The sequence below is a fragment of the Loxodonta africana genome, chromosome 22 (assembly GCF_030014295.1).
Source record: "Loxodonta africana isolate mLoxAfr1 chromosome 22, mLoxAfr1.hap2, whole genome shotgun sequence".
NCBI classification, from domain to species: Eukaryota; Metazoa; Chordata; class Mammalia; order Proboscidea; family Elephantidae; genus Loxodonta; species Loxodonta africana.
Window position 1 is genome coordinate 38653017 of NC_087363.1, and position 24903 is coordinate 38677919.

Genomic DNA, 24903 nt, shown 5'->3' on the forward strand with positions numbered 1-24903 from the left:
GAACCCACTCCAGGGCACCTAACAACAATTACAGCAACAAATGAGGGAGATATTTTCAGAAGTGAGGGGCCTCCCCTTCTGCTCCCCCCACCACAATGCCCACTGCCATCCAATCAATTCTGACTCAGTGATGGTGTAGGACAGAGCAGACAGAGTAGAACTGCCCCACAGGGTTTCCAAGGCTGTAAATCTTCACAGAAGCAGAATGCCACATCTTTTTCCACTGAGCAGTTGGTGGGGTCAAACAGCCTACCTTTAGGTTAGCAGCTGAATGGTTTAACCACTGCACCACCAGGGCTCCTTGGGAGCCTTCTACTGCCTCTAAAATCTCCTTGTGGGCCCTGGCCTTGCTCCTACCCACTGAGAGAAGAGGAAGCAAAAAAATAAATCAAAGGCTGTTATACTTTCTTCAGTCTTTCCTTCCCTTTGGTGGAGTTGTAAGGTCAAGCAGAGGTCATTCCATTTTTGCTTTTCTCTAATCTGCTTCCAGCCCAGGGGCAGGGGCAGCAGAGACGGCTAAAAATATCGCGCGCCGCCAGGTCGCATCACATCAGCCTTGGCCAGCGGAGGCCTGTCCCGCAAGGCACTCTGCCCGCGCGTCGGCTTCCAGGGCCGGCAGCCTTGCGCCTCCACCCGCAGAGACTGGGCAGGGGCTTGGAGAGAAAGAGCCTGAGATGTGGGGGACGGGGGTGGGAGTCTCCTGAGAGGGGCTGAAGTCCAACCATGCCTCGGGTTCCCGGGATGGGCAGTCCCTCTGGCCCTCCCCCTTTGTACATAGGGGAACACTGAATCCCAGAAAGGGTGGAAAGGGAAAGCATCCCGGTTGTCAGAGTAAACCGCCCACCCCTACCCCGCTTCTTCCAGCCCATATTCAGAGAAGCTTCAACGGAGCGTGAGGAGAAAAGGTCCTGGGCTAGAAGTCCCAAGTCCTGAGCTGCAGTTGTCTGAGGAAAAGCTTTCTAGGCCTGGGTTTCTTTACTTGTAAAATTTGGGAGTGGAGTCTGGCACTAGATCTTTTCAAACACTGTTTTGCAGCGTTTTGGGGTTCTGCACAGATGAGAGGAAGGGCAGCAAGAAAGCTGGGTGTGGGCGGTATCCCATGGACCCATCCCCACTCTCCTAAGCCTCTTGGGCTGTGGCTTCACCGGCAAAAGAGCCCTGCTTCTAAATAAAAAAATAAGAGCGTGAAAACCACATTTGGCTGGTGTGAAGACTCCCTCTGGCTTCTGTGGTCTGTGATAAGCTTCAGCTGCTATCACACCCTGAGTTAACCTCCATGATCCCCCACCTAAACAACTTGCAGTTCTCCACCAGGCTAGCTCACTCAAGGCTTTTGCACAGGCTCCCTGTTCTTCACCTTTTCACCTAGTCGCCTGGCAAACTTCTGCTCATCCTGTAAGCAACAGCTCAGGTACTACCTCCTCCTTCCAGTCCTGCCCTATACTCTCCTAAAGCCCTCCTCAGGGCCACCACAGATCCCAAAGTATCTCCTGTCACAGCACTTGTTGTTTTGGTTAGGTGCCATCCAGACTCATAGCGACCCCATGTGACAGAGTAGAGCTGCCCCATAGGGTTTTTTAAACTGTAAGCTTTTTTTTTTTTTTTTTAGGGGAGGAGATCAGGTTATCCTTCCAAAGGGAGTTTGGGTGGGTTTGAACTGCCAACCTTTTAGTTAGCATCCAAGCGCTTAACTAGCATGCCACCAGGGCTTTGTAATTACCTATAAACTTACCTGTCAGTCATCGGAGAAAACCTATGTTCAAATCCCGGTTCTGCCACTTCTCAGCTGTGTGACTATGGACAAGTGACCTAACCTCTCTGTAAGTTTCCGTATCTCTAAAATAGTATATCAGCAAACACAAAATGCTTGTTGTGTGGTAGTTCCTGTTTTGTGTGCATTACTCATTTAACTCCGCACAACACCCCTATGAGTACTAAAACCACTGTTTTTTATTTTTTTTAACAAACGGGAAAACAGGCACAGAGAGGTTAAATAACTTACCCAAGATCATACAGCTTGTAAGCTGCAAGGTTAGTATTCACACCATGCAGTCCTACTGCAGAGACAGTCCTGCCTCTCAGAAGCTACCTCACAGGGTGTTGTGAGGACGGCATGAGTATATATGTGAAAAGCTGCTCGACACATAGTAAGTGCTCATTTTCTATTTTTCTCAGTGTCACCTTTGTCTGGCAGTCTATGCTTGGGGATTTAAACTAGAAATGGGGCATATTTTTATATTTTTCTGATAGTATTCTCTCATTTACTATTACAGGATTAGGGCATATCAGAGCTGGATAAATAGAACACATTAAATAATGGTAATTATAATAATAAACAAAAACCCAAATGCATTGCCACTGAGTCCATTCCACCTCATAGTGATCCTATAGGACAGAGTAAAACTGCCCCATAGGGTTCCAAGGAGCAGCTGGTGGATTTGAACTGCTGATCTTTTGGTTAGCACTGAACGCTTAGCCCCTGCACCACCAGGGCTCCATTATAACGATAACTAACACTAATTGAATGAATACTTATTGTATATCAGCCACTATACTAATGTATTTTTTTAAAATTTTGTTGTTGTTGAGAATATACACTGTAAAACATACAATTCAACAGTTCCTACATGTATAATTTGGTGATGTTGATTACATTCTTTGAGTTGTGCAACCATTCTCACCCTCCTTTGTGAGTTGTTCCTCTCCCATTAATATAAACTCATTGCCCCCTAAGGTTTCTATTAATCTTTCCAGTTGCTGTTGTCACTTTGATCCCATATAGATAGATCCTAAAAGATCATAATGCTCAAGGCAGACATTCTTTACTAGATAAGTTGACTACTATTTGGTTTTAAGAAGGCTTCAGGGAATATTTTTGGTTTAAGGTTTAAAGACTGTCTTGGCAATAGTTTTAGGGATTCATCAGCCTCCATGACTCCAGAAAGTCTGGAGTCCATGAGAATTTGAAATTCTGCTCTACATTTTCCCCCTTTTGCTCAGAATTCTTCTATAGAATCTTTGATCAAAATATTCGGTAATGGTAGCTGGGCACCATCCAGTTCTTTTGGTCTCATGGCAAAGAAGGCAGTTGTTCATGGAGACAGTTAGCCACACATTCCATATCCTCCTTCTATTCCTGACTTTCTTTCTCTGTTGCTCCAGGTGAATAGAGACCAATTGTTGTGCCTTGGACGACAGCTTGCAAGCTTTTAAGACCCCAGGCACTACACAATGTACTAGGAGGTGTAACAGAAGCACCAAACATGTTATTAGGCCAATTAACTAATGTATTTTTTTAATGGACTGCCTAGTTTAAGCACCACAATGACCCTTTGGGAGAGATACTATTATATCGCCAGTTTTCAGATGAGGAAACTTAGGTTTAGATATCACCCAAGAGTGAAGTCAAGGAACGACACTGTGATACTGGAGTGCAATATATTTGTATATGTATTTTGGGGGACAATGGTGGTTCAATGGTAGAATTCTTGCCTTCCACGAGGAAAACCTGGGTTTGATTCCCAGCCAATGTACCTCATGTGCAGTGGAGCTTCCAGACTAAGATGGACTAGGAAGAAAAGCCTGGAAATCTACTTTTAAAAGTCAGCCAGTGAAAACCCTATGGATCACAACAGTCTGATCTGCTAGTGATCATGGGGATGATGCAGGACTGGACAGTGTTTTGTTCCATTGTGCAAGTGGTTGCCATGAACTGGGGGCTGACATGATGGCAGCTAAAAACAACAGTAACTTGTATATACATATAAATTTCCTAGTTTTATCTGCAATGGGGTCTAGAAGCAATGACATTCCGGGAGCAACAAGCTCACCTAGCACCCAGATCTTGGTATCTATATACCATTGCCCTCTAAACAGAATCTGAGCTCTTTTGAAAGATGGCTGATTCCAGGTTGAAACAGGGAAGATACAAAAAAATGCTGGAACATTCTGTTGTCCCGGAAAGTAAAAAAGGGCTAAAAGTATGATGGGAACAAGTCAAAACGACATAGGAGCCAGTTGATGAGGCTCCCACTGGCCAAATCCGAGCATCAAAATAAAGACAATAATGAATTTAACCCATTGAATAGGGATCCATGAGTCTATACTGATAATAAATAGAAAATGAATAAGAATGTGAGGAGAGGGGAGGACTCTTCCTTACATTAGAATGTCAACTGATCAATGTGCAGGAAGAGGTGGAGTGGGAAAATGACCATTTTACAACATAGTAAAGACTGATTCGGCAAGTATCATCAATAGATGCTAAATCTGGGAGGAAAGTTTAATGAGGAACAGAACATTTGTGTGGTCTTAAAGTATCTGTCCATAGCATGCTTAATGCAAGGGGGAAAATAGGAACATTGACTGGGTGATCAAAACTAACATGACCAGTAAGTGTTGGTGGGACATCGTGTGCCTCCATCCATGATTCCTTTAAAAAAAAGGGTACAAATCATTTATATAATATTCTGGTTGCGGGTGCATAACCTGAATTTAATTATGAGGAAACATCACACAAACCCAAATTGAGAGATTTTCTATACTCAGCCTGTATCCTTCAATAATGGCAATGTCTTGAAAGATAAAGAAAGGCTGAGGAACTGTCCAGACTAACAGAGGCTACAGCAACATGGCAAATAATTTCAATACCTAGTCCTGGACTAGACCCAGTACTGGAGGGGAAAAGGAGCTGCACGGACACTCTCTTAGTTATCTGGTGCTGATATAACAGAAATACCACAAGTGGATGGATTTAACAAAGAAAAGTTTCTTTTCTCACAGTAAAATAGGCTAAAAGCCCAAATTCAGAGTGTCAGCTCCAGGGGAAGGCTTTCTCTCTCTGTGGACCTTCTCATCAATGTCCCCCCAGACTAGGAGCTTCTTCACACAGGGACCCTGGGTCCAAAGGACGTGCTCTACTCCTGACACTGCTTTCTTGGTGGTATGAGGTCTTCCTGTCTCTCTGCTTGATTCTCTCTTTTATATCTCAAGAGATTGCCCCAAGACACAATCCAATCCTGTAGGTTGAGTCCTGCCTCACTAACACAACTGCTGCCCATCCTCTCTCATTAACATCATAAGGGCAGGATTTACAACATATAGGAAAATCACACAGTACCGGGAATCATGGCTCAGCCAATTCATACACACATTTTTGAGGGGGAATAATTCAATCCATGACAAACACTATTTGAGACAATTGACAACATAAGAATATGGACTGTAGGTCAGATGAAAATATTACATCAATATTAAATTTACTGGGTTTAATAACTGAACTGTAGCTCTGTAAGAAAACCAAATCCTTGTTCTTAGGAAGCACATGAGCTGTTAAAGGGCCATGAAATACGCAACGTGCTCTTAACTGGTTCAGAAAAAAAAAAAGAGAAAGAATGACTGTTACGGATTAAATTGTGTCCATTCAAAATATATGATGTTCATGAGGGGGGATGGGTGGCAGTTGTGTTGATGAGGCAGGACTCAATCTACAGGATTGGATTGTGTCTTGAGCCTGTTCCTCTTGGGGTGTAAGAGAGAGAAGCTAGCAGAGAGACAGGGGGACCTCATACCACCAGGAAAGCAGCCAAGTGATAAACCACTGCGCTATCAAGGCTCCTACCTAAGAGGTTGTTGTTGTTGTTAGGTGCCAGTGAGTCAGTTCTGACTCATAGCAACCCTGTGTACCATGGAATGAAATACTGCTCCATGCTCACAATTCTTGTTATGCTTGAGCCCATTGCTGCAGCCAGTATGTCAATCCATCTCATTGAGGGTCTTCCTCTTTTCCACTGACCCTGTACTTTACCAAGCATGATGTCCTTCTCCAGGGACTAATCTCTCCTGACATGTCCAAAATATGTACGAAGAAGTCTCGCCATCTTTGCTGTTAAGGAGCATTCTGGTCATACTTCTTCCAAGACAGATTTGTTCTTTCTTTTGGCGGTCCATGGTATATTCAATGTTCTTTGCCACACCACAATTCTTCTTCAGTCTTCCTTATTCATTGCCCAGCTTTTGCATACATATGATGCAATTGAAAATACCATGGTGGTGAGTAGCGTCTGGGGTCTTGTATGCCTGTGAGCAGTCATCTAGGAAACTCCACTGGTCTTACCCCTTCGAGGTTAAGGAAGAATGAAGAAAACTAAAGCTATAAGAGAAAGGTTAGTCCAAAGGACTAAATGGACCACATCTACCATGGCCTCCACCAGACTGAGTCCAGTACAAGATGGTGCCCAGCTGCCACCACTGTCTGCTCTGACAGGGATCACAATAGAGGGTCACAGACAGAGCTGGGGAAAAATGTAGAATAAAACACTAACTCAAAAAGAAAGATCAGACTTACTGGCCTGATAGAGACGGGAGAAACCCTGAGAGTATGGCCCCCATACCCTTTCAGCTCAGTAATGAAGTCACTCCTGAGGTTTGCCTTTCAGCCAAAGATTGAACAGGCCGGTGGAACAAAACAAGACTGAAGGGGCATACCAGCCCTTGGGCAGGGACTGGAAGGCAGGAGGGAACAAGAAAGCTGGTAATAGAGAACCCAGGGTTGAGAAGAGTGAGTGTTGACATGTCGTGGGGTTGTTGACCAATGTCATACAAAAATGTGTGTACTAACTGTTTGATGAGAAACTAGTTTGGTCTGTAAACCTTCATCTAAAGTACAATAAAAAAAAAGAAAGAAAAAGAAAGTTAATGTAGGTTCTCCAAATAAAGGCATTTTCAGTAAGTGTGAAAAAGAAAATATCACGGCTTGAGTCAGGCGCACCTTAGTCTTTAAGGTGACATCTTTGCTTTTCAACACTTTAAAGAAGTCCTTTGCAGCAGATTTGCCCAGTGCAATGCACCTTTTGATTTCTCGACTGCCACTTCCATGGGTGTTGATTGTGGATCCAAGTAAAATGAAATCCTTGACAACTGCAATCTTTTCTCTGTTTATCATGATGTTGCTTATTGGTCCAGTTGTGAGGATTTTTGTTTTCTTTATGTTGAGGTGTAATCCATACTGAAGGGTGTAGTCTTTGATCTTCATCAGTAAGTGCTTCAAGTTCTCTTCATTTTCAGCAAGCAAGGTTGTGTCATCTGCATAATGCAGGTTGTTAATGAGTCTTCCTCCATTCCTCTTCATACAGTCCAGTTTCTCAGGTTATTTGCTCAACATTACAGATTGAATACGTATGGTGAAAGTATACAACCCTTACATACACTTTTCCTGACTTTAAATCACGCAGTATCCCCTTGTTCTGCCTGAATAACTGCCTCTTGATCTATGCACAGGTTCTTTATGAGCACAATTAAGTGTTCTGGAATTCCCATTCTTCACAATGTTATCCATAATTTGTTATGATCCACACAGTCAAATGCCTTTACATAGTCAATATAACACAGGTAAACATCCTTCTGGTATTCTCTGCTTTCAGCCAGGATCCATCTGACATCAGCAATGATAGCTCTGGTTCCACGTCCTCTTCTGAATCTGGCCTGAACTTCTGCAGTTCCCTGTCGATATACTGCTGCAGCTGCTTTTGAATGATCTTCAGCAAAATTTTGCTTGTGTATGATATTAGTGATATTGTTCAATAATTTCTGCAGTCGGCTGGATCACCTTCCTTGGGAATAGGCATAAATACGGATCTCTTCCAGTTGGTTGGCCAGGTAGCCACCTTCCAAATTTCTTGGCATAGATGAGTGAGCATTTCCAGTGCTGCATCTGTTTGTTGAAACATCTCAGTTGATATTCCATCAATTCCTGGAGTCTTATTTTTTACCAGTGCCTTCAGTGCAGCTTTGACTTATTCCTTCAGAATCACTGGTTCCCGGTCACATGCTACCTCTTGAAATGGTTGAACTTTGACCAATTCATTTTGGTATAATGACTCTCTGTATTCCTTCCACCTTCTTTTTGATGCTTCCTGCACCGTTTAATATTTTCCTCATAGAATCCTTCACTATTGCAACTCAAGGCTTGAATTTTTTCTTTAGTTCTTTCGGTTTGAGAAATGCCGAGCGTGTTCTTCCCTTCTGGTTTTCTATCTTCAGCACTTTCCACATGTCATTATAATACTTTGTCTTCTTAAGCCGCACTTGGAAATCTTCTCTTCAGTTATTTTACTTCATTTCTTCCTTTTGCTTTAGCTGCTTGACATTCAAGAGCAAGTTTCAGAGCCTCTTCTGACATCCATTTTGGTCTTTTCTTTCTTTCCTGTCTCTTTAATGACCTTTTGTTTTCTTCAAGTATGATGTCCTTGATGTCATTCCACAACTCATCTGGTCTTCGGCCATGAGTGTTCAATGCATCAAATCTATCTAAAAGATGGTCTCTAAATGCAGGTGGGATATACTCAAGTTCATACTTTGGCTCTTGTGCATTTGTTCTAATTTTCTTCAGTTTCAACTTGAACTTGCATATGAGCAATTGATGGTCTGTTCCACAGTTGGGCCCCGACCTTGTTCTGACTGATGATATTGAGCGTTTCCATTACCTCTTTCCACAGACGAAGTTGCTTTGATTGTTGTGTTTTCCATCTGGTGAGGTCCATGTGTATAGTTGACACTTCCGTTGGTGAAAAAAGGTATTTGCAATGAAGAATTTGTTGGTCTTGCAAAATTCCATCACGCTATCTCTGGCATTTTTTCTGTCACCAAGGCCATATTTTCCAACTACCTATCCTTCTTCCTTGTACCCAACTTTCTCATTCCAATCACCAATAATTATCAATGCATCCTGATTGCATGTTCAATCAATTTCAGACTGCAGAAGCTGGTAAAAATCTTCAGTTTCTTCATCTTTGGCCTTAGTGGTTCATGCATAAATTTGAATAATACTCGTATTAACTGGTCTTCCTTGTAGGTGTATGGATATTATCCTATCACTGATATCCTCCACGTGTCTGTCAGTTTGTCACACTTTGTGGGCTTGTGTGTTGCTATGATCCTGGAAACTCTGCCACCAGTATTCAGATACCAGCAGAGTCACCCATGGCAGACAGGCTTCAGCTGAGCTTCCAGACTAAGACAGACTAGGAAGAATGTCCCGGCAATCTACTTCTGAAAAGAATTAGGCAGTGAAAATCTTCCAAATAGTAGTGGAACCTAAGAGGTGGAAGGCTTCATATCCATTTGTCAGGCTGAGAGAGACTAACTAGGTAGATTGGGGTCTTGGGAGGCTCGAATGGTTTAACAGAAGTAAAAATAGGCTGAAAAGAGTAAACAAAACAAAACAAAAAAACCCATTGGTGTTGAGTTGATTTTGACTCATAGAGACCCAATAGGACAGAGTAGAGCTGCCCCATAGGGTACCCAAGGCTGTAAATCTTTATGGAAGCAGACTGCCACATCTTTCTCCCACAGAGTGGCTGGTGGGTTTAAACCATCTACCTTTCAGTTAGAAGCTGAGTACTTTAACCATTGCACCACCAGAGCTCCTTGAAAAGAGTAAAAACCATTGCTGTTGGGTTGGTTCCAACTCATAGCAACCCTATAAGATGAATAAAACTGCCCTAAAGGGTATCTAAGGAGCAGCTGGTAGATTTAAACTGCCGATTTTTTGGTTAGCAGCAGTAGCGTTTAACTGCTACACAACCAGGGCTCTGAAAGGAATAAAGGGTTGTATAAATATAAGCCAGAGTTATGCCTCACTTAATGTAGATAGGATTGTCATTCCTCCGTTATTAGTTCAACTCACATTAATTATGCACTAAAGATACATAGGAAGACAGTCATGGTTCAGTGGTAGAACTCTCACCTTCCATGCAGGAGATTCGGGTTTGATTCTTGGCCAATGCCCCTCATGCATAACCACCACCCGTCTGTCAGTGGAAGCTCACATGTTGGTGTGATGCTCAGCAGGTTTCAGTGGAGCCTCCAGACTAAGATGGACTGGGAAGAAAGGCCTAGCAACCTACTTCTGAAAATTGGCCAGTGAAAAACCCTGTGGATCCCAACAGTCCGATCCACAATCAATCATGAGGACACAACAAATCTTGAGGACGGCAAAGGACCGGGCAATGTTTCTGTCCATTGTGCATGGAGTTGCCATGAACAGGAGGTTGACTAATAACAACAGCTATAACAACTAAGATAATTGAAGGTCAGTGGGTTCAGAAGGCTCAGATGACACAAAGTCTCTGTACTTGTGGAGCTCGTAGTACAGAGACAAGGCAGACCTTCTAGGGGAAACTGCATGTATGTTGGGCTAGGAAGGAGAAGTTCAGGACATTTTGAGAGTGTGTGATGGGAGAAAGTGACATTTCTGAGGGGTCAGGGAAGGCCTCCTGGAGGAAATGACATTTAAGGTGAGACCTGATAGACCAGCAGAGTTGAAGAGGAACATGTACAGGCACAGGAAACAGCATAAGCAAAGGCTCCTAGGTGAGAAAGAGAGCAACTCACACAAAAATTAGAAATTCAAAGCCACTGGCATAAAATAATTTTTTATACAGCAGTTATTGTCTTGTTTTCACGGAAATAAATGTCTTGATAGTTTCAATGCTTACTTGCTCCAATATATCTTGGTCACTAGACGGTCTTTTTTGGTCACTCCAGAACTTAAATAGATTTTACCAAATTTTAATTTTGTGAAGTTACATTCTTTACTGGTTACCCAAATTTGGAAAGTTAAGTACATACTGAGAGACACAAAAGTACTTGGAAATGTAATGCTAAATGATTGCTGCAAAGACATTGCAATACTTTAGCAGAGGTTGTATTAGATTTTAGCAAACAATTTAAGGTTTTTAGTTCTTCTGTATTCATTTATGTTCACAGGGTCACTATGAGTCAGAATCGACTCAATGGCAATGGGTTTATATTCATTTCCCAAAAATATACCCATTAAATAATGTTCATCAATCAATTTCAAGTGTAAAATTTTAATAGTTGTGGAAGCTCACATTCATTGTAATTTTTAAAAATTACATCTGTCATGTACTCCAGTGCTTTTCAAGCTGCAAAACCAAAAACCCATTGCTGTAGAGTCGATTCTGACTCATAGCGACCCTATAGGACAGGACAGAACTGCCCCATAGAGTTTCCAAGGAGTGCCTGGTGGATTTGAACTGCTGACCTTTGTGGTTAGTGGCCACAGCGCTTAACCACTATGCCACACAAATAAATCACCTGGAGGGGGGGTCATGTTGAGATGAAGACTTTGATTAAGTTGATCTGGAGTAGGGTTGAGAGCCTGCATTTCTAACAAGTTCCCATGTAAGGCTGATATTACTGGTCCAGGGATGACCTTCTGAATAGTAAGGATCTAGGTTGGAAGACTGAAAAAGTCATTACTGTCTCTCAGTATCATAAACTTCTCTTTTAAAGATGACCCTGTAGTTTCCAAGGTAGAACATAAAAAGAAACTGATTTTAAGATGTGGTTTGGGATCTTAAAATGGGCTGATTGAGGCACTTGCAACTGAAATCTCCGTTTTCTAGTGTTTTTTTTTTTTCTTTAGTGCTTTATATGTTGGAGAAACTGAAACCAATGTTAGCAAACTCTGCAATTTATTTTAAAATCAGTAATCTGTTTTTTCTTTTTAAGCAACATCACTTAGTTTTTTTTTTTTTTAATTCCTGTGAGGTTTTCAAGAGCATTTTTGTTGTTTAGTGCTGTAGATAGCAACCCTCTAGGACAGAGTTGAACTGCCCCAGCAGAGTTTCCTAGTTGTGGGAGGAGATTCCAGGTCTTTTCTCCTGATGAGCCGCTGGTGGGTTTGAACTGCTGACCTTTCGGTTAGCAGCCGAGGGCTTAACCATTGTACTACCAGGGCTACTTTTCAAAAGCATTGAGTACATTGAATTTTTATTAATATATCATTTTGTTTAAACCATTAATTTTACTTAAAGCATCATGCCAAGTCAGTGCAAAGCTAATGAATTTAGACATGGGTATGTTTGCAAGTAGAACTTTGGCTGGTATTTTAGAACCCATATTCTTTATTAATATCATCAAATAAAGGAGGATCATATGCTTGAGACTGAGTTTTTACCAGTATACTAGTATCAACTCAATTTTCCTACCATATATTTGATGGTGGTTTCAAGTTAATATCCAATAAGTGTGTTTTCAGAGCCATGATGGCACAGTGATTAAAAAGCTTAGCTGCTAACTGGAAGGTCGGCAGTTTGAATCCACCATCTGCTCCTTGGAAACCTTATGAGGCAGTTCTCCTCTGTCCTATAGGGTATCTATGAGTTGGAATCAACTCGACGGCAATGGGAACCGGTTAAGTGTGTTTTCAATACACTTCAATATTTAACTGAAGCTGAAAAGTAGTCATATGGTTCTTGGGAACAAAGGCCGGATTATCCAATAGACATGGTAAGTACGGTGCTTACCTTGTTTACCAGATCGTCTGTAGTGAACAATTTCACATTTCTTCCACCACATCAAAGATTCTGCTTCTAGGTATGGCTGGCATCTGTCTCTCTCCCAATCCTATAGCACCTTCTTACAGAATCAAAGCCTCTTTTCAAATTTACAATCCCTGATAGGGGCAGATGACCCAGTAAGCAAGGTAAGCATGGGCTTACTTGTGCTTACTTACTAATTTGTAGTGAACAATTTCACATGGGTTTTACCCCTTGCCTATTGGATAATCTGCCCCTGCTTGGAAGATAATTTTAAAATTCGGTAATGTCCAGGGAGATTTTGACTGCATTGTTCACCACTAAGTTTAAAGAATGTCAAAAACAAACACATGTACACCAGTGTTCATTGCAGCATGATAGCCAGAAGGTGGACACAACCTAAATGTCCATCAACAGATGAATGGGTAAACAAAATGTGGTACATACTACTCAGCCATAAACAGAAATGAAGTCTTCATGTATGCTACAATATAAAAAACAATATGGATACCAAAAAAACAAAACTCACTGCTGTTGAGTCAACTCTGACCCATAGCCACCCTGTAGGATAGAGTACAGCTGCCCCATAGGGTTTCTAAGGCTGTAATTTTTACAGCATTAGGCAAATCTGTTGGAAAAGACTTCCTTAAGTGTTAAAAAGCAAAGATGTCACTTTAAGGAAGGCACTCTTGACCCAAACCATAGTTTTCAATTGCCTCATATGCATGTGAAAGCTGGACAATGAATAAGGAAGACTGAAGAAGAACTGAAGCCTTTCAATTATGGTGTTGGCGAAGAATATTGAATATACATACCATGGACTGCCAGAAGAATGAACAAATCTGTCTTGGAAGAAATACAGCCAGAATGCTCCTTAGAAGCAAGGTTGGTGAGACTTTGTCTCACGTACTTTGGACATGTTATCAGGAGGGACCAGTCCGTGGAGAAAGACATCATGCTTGGTAAAGTAGAAGGTCAGGGAAGAACCTCCATGAGATGGATTAGCACAGTAGCTACAACAACGGGCTCAAGCACAGCAGCGATTGCGAGGATGGTGCAGGCCTGGGCAGTGTTTCGTTCCGTTGTACATAGGGTGGCTTGAGTCAGAACTGACTAGATGGTACCTAACCTAACAATCTTCATGGAAGCAGATTGCCATATCTTTCTCCCTCAGGGCAGCTGGTGGGTTCACACTGCTGACCTTTCGGTTAGCAGCCAACTGCTTAACTACTGGGCCACAAGGGTTCCTTACAACATGGATGAACGTTATGCTAATGGAGATATCAGTCACAAAAGACCAAATATTATACGGTCTCATGTATATGAAACAACTAGAATAGGCAGATGTATATAGAACAAAGTTCATTAGTGGTTTTCTGGTGCGGGAGGGAGAGAGAAAAGGGGATTCATTGTTTAGATACAATAAGCTTCTGTTTATGGTAGTGGGAAACTTGGCAACGATTATGGGGGATGGTTGCACAACATGATTATGTAATTGATACCACTAAATTGTACACATGAAAAATGCTGAATTGGCAAATGGTACATTATATATATTTCTACAACAACAACAAAAAATTAAAAATGCTTGGAAAAAAGTAAACCACTTGGGTCTAAAAATAAGTTTAAAAATGCTTAAAAAAAGAAATATAGAATGATGTATATATTTTTAAAGAAACTTCTCTTGCCATATTACATTTTCCACATACATTTACATCATTGTCCTATTCATGGCTTCTCAATTATTTTTGCCAAGAATCAGTTGTTATAAATATTTTACTAAATTTTTTTATACTCTCCCCATTTGTAACAAAAATTCCCAAAAAAATTTCACATATAGAAGTATTTAAGTTTTTCTAACTATAATTATTATCTGTTATATGCCTTACATCAGGGATTGGACCTAAAACAATGGCTAATACTTAGCACTTCTTATCTTATTTCAAAATATTTCTCTTAAAGCATCTGCTAAAATTGTAATTAATGGGTTTTATATTTCATCTTCTAAGTAACATGTGATAGTTTTTTGGTGTCAGTGTCTAATTTCTGCATAAATGTTCTGCCATCACATTACCAAATTTCCCCAAATGAATAATATCTCAGTTTCTACACTTATTAGGTAGGTAAGTGTCTGCATGCTAGAGACTGCCTCACCAAAACCAGAATCATTGATATAATGTGTTCAACAATAGCACACCTATATTTTTCCTATTTTACATTGTCTGTTTTGCAGTGCTACTTTTCAGTGCATCCCTTATATCTCTGATGCTTTTTTTTTGTGCTTTCCTCCTTTCTTCTCTCTATGCTTTAATCTGAATACTTTCTGCTGCCTGTCTTGCAGGTCACTAATCCTCTGTTCTATTGTTTTTAATCTGCTATTAATTCTGTCTCATGAATTCTTTTTAAATAACAACTTTAAAACAGGACCCATCAATATGATGTCTATAAGAGACACACCTTAGAAACAAAGACATAAATTTATGAAAAATCAAAGAATGGAAAAAAAATATATCAAGCAAACAGCTACCAAAAAAGAGTAGGGGAAAAAAAAAAGAGTAGGCGTAGCAATACTAATCTCAGATAAAATAGACTTTAAAACAAAATCCACCATAAAGGACAAAGAAGAGCATTATATAATGATTAAAAGGACAATTCATCATGAAGACATAACCATAATAAATATCTATGCACCAAATGACCGGGCTCCAAAATATATAAAACAAACTTTTAACAGCACTGAAAAGAGAAATGGCAGTCCCACAATAATAGTAGGAGACTTCAACAGACCACTGTTGATAAAGGGCAGAACATCTAGAAAGAAACTCAACAAAGATACTACCATGGATTGAATTGTTTCCCCCTCAAAATATATGTCAACTTGGTTGGGCCATGATTCCCAGTATCGTGTGGTTGTCCTCCGTTTTGTGATTGCAATTTTATGTCAAAGCAGAAAGGGGGACCTCATACCACTAAGAAAGAAGCACTGGGATCAAAGAGCATCCTTTGGACCCAGGGTTCCTGTGCAGAGAAGCCCCATAGTCCAGGGCAACATTGATGAGAAGGCCAACAGAGAGGGAGAATGCCTTTCCCCTGGAGCTGATGCCCTCAATTTGGACTTTTAGCCTACTTAACCGTGAGGAAATAAATTTCTCTTTGTTAAAGCCATCAGCTTGTGGTATTTGTTACAGCAGCACTAGATGACTAAGACAGCCATCCACTTGTGGTATTTCTGTTATAGCAGCACTAGGTGACTAACACAGATACAGAAGATCTGGCCACAATCAATCAACTTGACTTCATAGACATATATAGAATACTCCACCCAACAGCAGCAAAGTACACATTCTTTTCCAATGTATGTGGAACATTCCCCAGGATAGACCACATCTTATGCCACAGAGCAAGCCTCAACAAAATCTAAAACACTGAGATGATACAAAGTATTTCCCTGATAACAACGCCATAAAAGTAGAAATTAACAGGAAGAGCAAGGGGGAAAAAAAAAACAAATACATGGAAATTGAATAACACCCTGCTTAAAAACCACTGAGTAATAGAAGAAATCAAAGATGGAATAAAAAACTTTCTAGAATCAAATGAGAATGAAAATACATCATACAAAAACCTTTGGAACAGAGCAAACACAGTGCTCTGAGATCAATTTATAGCAACAGAGGCACACAATAAAAAAGAAGAAAGCAACAAAATCAAAACATTAGCTACACAACTCAAACAAGAGAACTTGCTCTCAAAAGAGAAAGGCAAAAGAAGCCTAAAGACACCAGAAGAAAGGAAATAATAAAGATCACAGCAGAAATAAATGAAATGGAGAGTATAAAAACAATAATATCAACAAAACCAAAAGTTGGCTCTTTGAAAGGATCAACAAAATTGACAAGCCATTGGCCAAACCGACAAAAGAAAAACAGGAAAGAATGCAAATAACTCAAATAAGAAATGAAATGGGGGACATTATGACAGACCCAACTGAAATAAAAAGGATCATAACAGAATACTATGAAAAACTATACTCAACACATTTGAAAATCTGGAGGAAATGGACAAATTTCTAGAAATACTCTACCTACCCAAACTAACATGCACTGAAATTGAAAATCTGAACAGACCCATAACAAGAGACTGAAAAGGTAATAAAAAAAAAAAGTCCAACGACAACAACAAAAAAGCCCTGGCCCAGATGGCTTCACTGGAGAATTCTACCAACCATTCAGAGAAGAGCTTACACCAGTACTACTCAAACTATTTCAGAATATAGAAAAGTAAGGGATACTTTTGAATTCATTCTATGAAGCCAGCATAGCCTGATACCAAAACCAGGCAAAGACACTACCAAAAAAGAAAATTACAGATCAGTATCTCTCATGAACATAGATGCAAAAATTCTCAACAAAATTCTAGCCAGTAGAATTCAGCATCATATAAAAAAAAATACACCACGACAAAGTGGGCTTCAAACCGGGTATACAAGGATGGTTCAACATTAGAAAGTCAATCAACATAATCCACTACATAAATAAAAGAATAACATGATCGTTTCAATCAATACAGAAAAGGCATTTGACAAAGTTCAATACCCATTCCTGACAAAAACTATCAATAAAGGTATAGAAGGGAAATTCCTTAACATAATAAAGGGCATGTATACAAAACCAACAGCCAACATCATTCTTAATGGAAAGAGTCTGAAAACATTCCCCTTGAGAACAGGAACAAGACAAGGATGTCCTTTATCACCACTCCTACTTAACACTGTGCTGGAAGTCCTAGCTAGGGCAATAAGGCAAGAAAAAGAATTAAAGGGCATCCAAATTGGTAAGGAAGAAGTAAAACTGTTCCTATTTGTGGATGATATAATAATACACATAGAAAACCCAAAAGGCTCCGTGAGAAAAGTACTGGAACTAATAGAGAGATTCAGCAGAGTGGTAGGATATAAGATTTAAACATACAAAAATCAGTTGGATTCCTATTCACAAATAAAGAGAACAACAAAAAGGAAATCAGGAAAACAATACCATTTATAATAGCACCTAAAAAAAATAAAATACTTAGGAATAAATCTAACCAGGGATGTAAAAGACTTACTGAAAGAAAACCACGAAACACTACTGCAAGAAACCAAGAGACCTACGTAAAGGGAAAAACATACCATGTTCATGGATAGGTAGACTCAACATTTTGAAAATGTTAATTCTACCCAAAGCAATCTACAAATACAATGCAATCCTAATCCAAATACCAACAGCATTCTTTAAAGAGATGGAAAAACTAATCATTAACTTTATATGGAAAGGGAAGAGGCCCTGGATAAGTAAAGCACTATTGAAGAAGAAGAATAAAGTAGGAGGACTTATACTACCTGATTTCAGAATCTACTATATAGCTATGGTAGTCAAAACAGCCTGGTATTGGTACAATGACAGATACATTTACCAGTGGAACAGAATTGAGAACCCAGATGTAAATCTATTCACCTACAGTCACCTAATCTTTGACAAAGACCCAAAGTCCACCAAATGAAGAAAAGACAGTCTTTTAACACATAGTGCTGACAAAACTGGATGTCCATCCGCAAAAAAATGAAACAGGACCCATACCTCACACCATACATAAAAACCAATTCAAAATGGATCAAAGACCTAAATATAAAACCAAAAGCTATGAAGATCATAGAAGAAAAAATAGGGTCAACGCTAGGGGCCCTAGTACACAGCATTAGCAGGATACAAACTATAACTAACAATACACAAACACTGGAAGATAAGCTAGATAACTGGGACCTTCTAAAAATTAAACACTTATGCTCATTGAAAGGCTTCACCAAAAGAGTAAAAAGAAAACCTACAGACTGGGAAAAGAATTTTGGCTATGACAAATCTGACAAAGGTCTAATCCTAAAATCTAAAGGAAAATGCAACACCTCAGCAACAAAAAGACAAATAATCCAATTAAAAAATGGGCAAAGGACATGAACAGCTATTTCACCAAAGAAGACATTCAAGTGGCTAACAGACACCTGAGGAAATGCTTGTGATCACTAGCCATTACAGAAATGCAAATCTAAACCACAATGAGATACCATCTCACGCCTGACATTACTGGCACGAATAATAATAAAAAAAACAGAAAAAAACAAATGCTGGAGAGGCTGCAGGGAGATTGGAACTCTTATGCACTGCTGGGAATGCAAAATGGTACAACCATTTTGGAAAACAATATGGCACTTCCTTAAAAAGCTAGAAATAGAAATACCATATGATCCAGCAATCCCACTCCTAGGAATGTATCTTAGAGAAATAAGAGCCATCACACTAATAGACATATGCACAGCCATGTTCATTACAGCATTGTTCACAAGAGAAAAAGATGGAAACAACCTAGGTGCCTATCAACAGATGAATGGATAAACAAACTATGGTACATACATACAATGGAATACTATGCAACAATAAAGAACAATGATGAATCTGTGAAGCATCCCACAACATGGGTGAATCTGCAGGGCATTATGCTGAGTGAAGTAAGTCAATCACAAAAGGACAAATATTGTATGAGACCACTACTATAAAAACTCATGAAAAGGTTTACACACAAAAAGAAACCATCTTTGATGGTTACAAGGGAGGGGAGGGGAGGGGTGAAGAGGGAAAAACACAAAATAGACAACAGATAAGTGGTAACTTTTTGGTGAAGGGTAAGACAGCACATGTTACTAGGAAAGCAACACAACTTGCCCGAGGCAAGGTCATGGAAGCTCTGTAGATACATCCAAACTCCCTGAGGGACCAAATTATTGAGCCGAGGGCTATGGGGACCATGGTCTCGGGGAACATGTAGCTCAGATGGCATAACAGTTCAAAAAGAAAATGTTCTCCATTCTCTTTTAGTGAGTAGTGTCTGGGGTCTTAAAAGCTTGTGAGCAGCCATCTAGGATACTCCACTGGTCTCACTCTGTCTGGAGCAAGGGAGAGTGAAGAAAACCAAAGACACAAGGGAAAGATTAGTCCAAAGCACTAATGGACCACATCTACCACACCCTCCACCAGACTGAGTCCAGCACAACTAGATGGTGCCTGGCTACCACCACTGACTGCTCTGACAGGGATCACAATAGAGGGTCCTGGACAGGGCTGGAGAAAAATGTAGAACAAAATTTAAACTCACACACACACACACACACACGGAAGACCATACTAGTCTGACAGAGGCTGGAGACACCCCAAGAGTATGGCCCCTGGATACCCTTTTAGCTCAATAATGAAGTCACTCCTGAGGTTCACTCTTCAGCCAAAGATTGGACAGGCTCACAAAACAAAATGAGACTAACTGGACACACCAGCCCAGGGGCAAGGACGAGAAGGCAGAAGGGACAGGAAAGCTGGTAATGGGGAACTTAAGGTCGAGAAGGGGAGAATGTTGACGTGTCGTGGGGTTGGCAACCAATGTCACTTAACAGTATGTATATTAATTGTTCAATGAGAAGGTAGTTTTCTGTGTAAACCTTCATCTAAAGTACAAAAAAATAAAAACAAAATAACGATTTTATGTAGGTATAATTTACACAAAACAAAGTACACCTATCTAAACTATATAAGTTGACAACTTTTGACAGATGTATACATCCATGAAATACCGCCATAATCAAGATTCAGATCATTCATTCTCATCATCCATAAAAGTTTCTTCACGCCTTTTACAGTCCACCTCTATCTCCACATCTGGTCCCAGGCAACCACTCGTTTGATATCACTGTTCATTAGTTTGCACTTTCTAGAACCTTATATACACGCAATCATACAGTATGTGTTCTTTTGGTTTTGGCTTCTTTTGCTCATCATAATAATTCTGAGATTCATTCACATTTGTAGTTCATCCTTTTGTATCGCTGAGTAGCATTTCACCATATGGATGTACCATAATTTGTTCATCCATTCACTTGTTGTTAGGAATTTGTTTCTAGTTTTTTGATGCTATGAATAAAAACTCTATAAACATTCTTGTACAATTCTTGGTGTGGACATGTGTTTTAATTTCTTTTGGGTAAATACTAATGAGATAGTCTTTATGAGGTGTCACCTTGGCTGTGTTGCTAATCCAAGTGTTGCTGTGAAAGCATGTCATTGATCTGTTGTAAATCCATAACTGGTTGACTTTGAGTATGGGAGATTATCCTAGATAACTGGGGTGAGCCTCATTCAATCAGTTGGAAGGTGTTAAGAGCAAAACTGAGGCTTCCCTGAAGAAGAAATTCTGCCTGTGGATAGCAACTTTGGCCTGTGCCCAAGAGTTTTAGCCTGCCCTTCCTGACCAACTTGCTTGACCAGGGCCCATAATCACATAAGCCAGCTCCTTGCAATAAATCTCTTAATACGCTATCTCCTACCGGTTCTGCTTCTCTGTTTGAACACTGACCAATACAGATTTTGGTACTGAATGTGGTTCTTGAGGAACAGAATCTTAAGGGTAAGTGTTCTGAATTGGCTCTGGGTTCTCTTAAATTGGTTCTCTAAACTGATTAGATTGAAAGACACTAATCTCTATGGAGTCCACAGATGGCGAAAAGAGTTAATGTATTCAACTGCTAACTGAAAGGCTGGAGGTTCGAGTCCACCCAGAGGTGCCATGGAAGAAAGTCCTGGCAATCTACTTCTGAAATACGAGTCATTGAAAATCCTATGGAGCACAGTTCTACCCTGACACACATTGGGTCACCAGGAGTTGGAACTGACTCAAAGGCAACTGGTTTTTTTTTTTTTTTTTTTTTTTGCATTTTTATTAGATATCACCAAATTCCCATCCTAAATGGTTTTACCAATATGCATTCCCATTGGTAAAGTATGAGAGTATCAGTTTGCCCAAACCCTGGCCTTAGAATGCATTATCAATCTTTATAAGTTTGAACAATCCAACAGGTAAAAAATAGTTTTAATTTGCACATCTCTAATAATGAGTGACGGTGAGTATCTTTTTTTTTTAAATTTTTATTGTGCTTTAAGTGAAAGTTTACAAACCAAGTCAGTCTCTCATACAAAAATTTATATACACCTTGCTACATATATTTTTATATACTCCTAATTGCTCTCCCCCTAATGAGACAGCACACTCCTTCCCTCCACTCTCTCTTTTCATGTCCATTCCTCCAGCTTCTGACCCCCTCTGCCTTCTCATCTCCCCTCTGGACAGGAGATGTCAACATAGTCTCATGTGTGTCCTTGATCCAAGAAGCTCACTCTTCACCAGCATCACTTTCTATCCCATTGTCCAGTCCAATCCCTGTCTGAAGAGTTGGCTTTGGAAATGGTTCCTATCTTGGGCTAATAGAAGGTCTGGGGACCATGACCACCAAGGTCCTTCTAGTCTCAGTCAGACCATTAAGTCTGGCCTTTTTACGAGAATTTGGGGTCTGCATCCCACTGCTCTCCTGCTCTCTCAGGGGTTCTCTGTTGTGTTCCCTATCAAGGCAGTCTTTGGTTATAGCTGGGCACCATCCAGTTCTTCTGGTTTCAGGCTGATGTAGTCTCTGGTTTATGTGGCCCTTTCTGTCTCTTGGGCTCATAATTATCATGTGTCTTTGGTGTTTTTCAAGGCAACTGGTTTTCAATGATTCTGTTCCTAGTAGGGAGCCCTGGTGGCATAGTGCTTAAGAGCTCGGCTGCTAACCAAAAGGTTGGCAGTTTGAATCTACCAGCAGCTCCTTGGAAACCCTATGGGGTAGTTCTACTCTGTCCTATAGCGTTGCTATGAGTTGGAATCTACTCAATGGCAATGGGTTTTTGGGTTATTCCCAGTGGTAAAGAGGTCCTAGTAGTCCATGAAATGAGATACTCCTAATCAAATACCTACAGAAAGCAAGGTTCTGAGTGACAATATATTTACTACCATAAACCAAAATAAAACCAAACCTTTGCTACCACCGAATATCTTAATCAAACTAAGGTATATAATGGGACTGGCTGGTTGCTCTCAGCCAAGCTGGAGAAAGAAAAGGGTGAGAGCTCAGGGCTTCAAATTCACAGCTCAAGCTATGCATGACGACTTGAGAGCTTCTGTATCTGTGCTGAAAGAAACCCTTATCTCCTGTAGCCTCAAGACCAAAGTTTCTGAAAAACAAACCAGTCTCATTCTTTGAATGACTGATAGAGATGCAGTGCAGAGCCTTTAGCAGGTCCCTATAGGTTGATCAAGGAGTCCTGGAGGTACAAAGGTTAAGCCCTATGTGGTTCGAACTCACCCAACAGCTCTGTAGGAGAAAGACCAGGTGATCTACTTCTGTAAAGATTACAGCCAAGAAAACCCTACGGGGTGTTTCTACTCTGTCACATGGGGTTATTATGAGTCAGAATCCACAAGTAGGTGGATACCAACACAGACCCTTGGAATTTTGTAGCAAAGTCCTGACATCCTCTCCTTTTGAGAAACAGCTTTTGGCTTGCGACTCGACGGCAGCAGGTAGGCCTTAGTAGAGACTGAACCCTTAACCATGGGCCATTAAGTTATCATATGGCCCAAGCTGCCCATCATGAAGTGGGAGTTGTCTGATCCACCAAGCTATAAATCTGGACATGTATAAGACCACTCCATCATCAGATGGATGTGGTATGTACAAGACTGAGCTCGAGCAGGCCCTGAAGGCACAAGTAAATTGCATGAAGAAGTGGCGCAAATGGTCATGGCTCTTACTCTGCTAGCTTTGTTCCCCAGCCCACACCTATGGCCTTAAGGTGCGTTCCCTACAGCAAGTAAACTGAGAAAGAGAAAACTCAGGCCTGGTTTACAGCATAGTTTACAGATAGTTTTGCACAATATGCAGGTACTGGGTGAAAATGGAAACCCTAGTGGCGTAGTGGTTAGGAGTTCAGCTGCTAACCGAAAGGTTGGCAGTTCAAATCCACCAGATGCTCCTTGGAAACCCTATGGGGCAGTTCTACTCTGTCCTATAAGGTTGTTACGAGTTGGAATTGATTTTATGGCAAGTTTTTTTTTTTTTGGTGAAAATGGACAGCTGCAGCACTAGCATCTTTTTGGGACATCTCTGAAGGCAGTGGTAAAGGGAATTCCTCCGGGTTGGCAGAACTTCCAGCAGTGCACATGGCTGTTCACTTTGTCTGGAAGAAGAAATGGCCAGAGGCTTTGCTGGTCTAGAGGTCTTCATTCCAAAGTGAAGGATGCTTCTACCAGTAGACACAACAATGCTTCCACTGAATTGGAAGTTGAGATTGCCACTCCGTCAATTTGGGCTCCTTATGCCTCTGAAACACTAAGCAAAGAAGGGAATTATTGGACTGGCTGGGGTGACTGATTCCGATTACAAAGGGGAAATTTAGTACCACACAATGGAGATATGTTAATAATAGTTAACTTTATATCACAATTGTAAGTTAACCAGTTGCTCTTCGGTCGATACTGACTCAAAGCAATGCCATTTGTGTCAGGGTAGAACTGTGCTCTGTAGGATTTTCGGTGGCTGATTTTTTGGAAGTAGAACCCCAGGCCTTTCTTCTGAGGCACCTCTAGGTGGACTTGAACCTCCAACCTTTTAGTTAGCAGATGAATGTGTTAAATGTTTTCACCACCCAGGGTCTCTAGTATTAAGTTATAGGGTATCAAAGGTAAAGAGGGAACATCACTCAAGGACTCTGCATTCTTTTTTGGGGAAAACATTATCAGGTATTAGGCTGTACACAGGATAGTCGTATCATATTAGGAGGAAGTATGACTTTAGAGATTAAGTATGGCTAAGGAGATGTGTAGGCCTGGGATTACATCAGTCTTTTTAATTTTAGCCATTCTAATGAAGATTTAGAAACCCTGGTGGCATAGTGGTGAAGTGTTATCTATGTCTGCTAACCAAAAGGTCAGCGGTTCAAATCCACCAGGCACTCCTTGGAAACTCTATGGGGCAGTTCTACTTGGTCATATAGGGTCACTATGAGTTGGAATCAACTCGACGGCAGTGGGTTTGGTTTTGGTTTTTAATGAAGATTTATCTCCCCGTATTTTTAATTTACAAATCCCCAGATGACTAAAGACGTTAAGCATCTTTTCATTACTTATTGCCTATTTTTTATATCTTCTTTTGTGAAGTGTTTACTAAAATCTTTTGCCCATTGTTTTATTGGGTTGTTTGTCTTATTATTCAGTTACAAGAGTTCTTTATATATCTGGATATAGGTCTTTTATCAGATAATTTTATTGCAAATTCCTCCCTCCTGTTCTATAGCTTGCCTTTTCATTTTCTTAATGATGTCTTTCAAAGAGCAAAAGATTTTAATTTTGATGAAGTTCAATTTATGAATTATTTATGTTTCATGCTTTTTGCCTTAGGGTCAGAAGGATTTTTCCTGTTTTTTTCTAAAAATGTTTTAGTTTTAGCTTTTACATTTATGTTTAACATCTATTTTGAGTTAACCTCCAGGCTGTGGCCTCCTCAAGTGCTCTTGAGCTCTATAAATGCATCCCCCACCACCTCAAATCTAGGAGTCAATCTTGACAACTCCCTTTCCAATCTTCACTCCCTCTTCTCAACCAATCCCTTATC

The 24903-nt window shown here is 40.4% G+C and overlaps 1 protein-coding gene across 3 annotated transcripts in view; it reads left to right on the plus strand.

The window, feature by feature from the left end:
* Positions 1-2030: 2030 nt before the first annotated feature.
* TMCC1 (transmembrane and coiled-coil domain family 1) overlaps positions 2031-24903 on the plus strand; it is a 282639-nt gene continuing 259766 nt past the window's right edge. For 2 of the 3 annotated variants that reach the window (XM_023547876.2, XM_064274848.1), the window contains exon 1: positions 2031-2147. The gene's annotated coding sequence lies outside the window, so the exon portion shown is untranslated. The remainder of the gene's footprint in view (positions 2148-24903) is intronic. The other variant, XM_023547879.2, reaches the window with a different exon arrangement.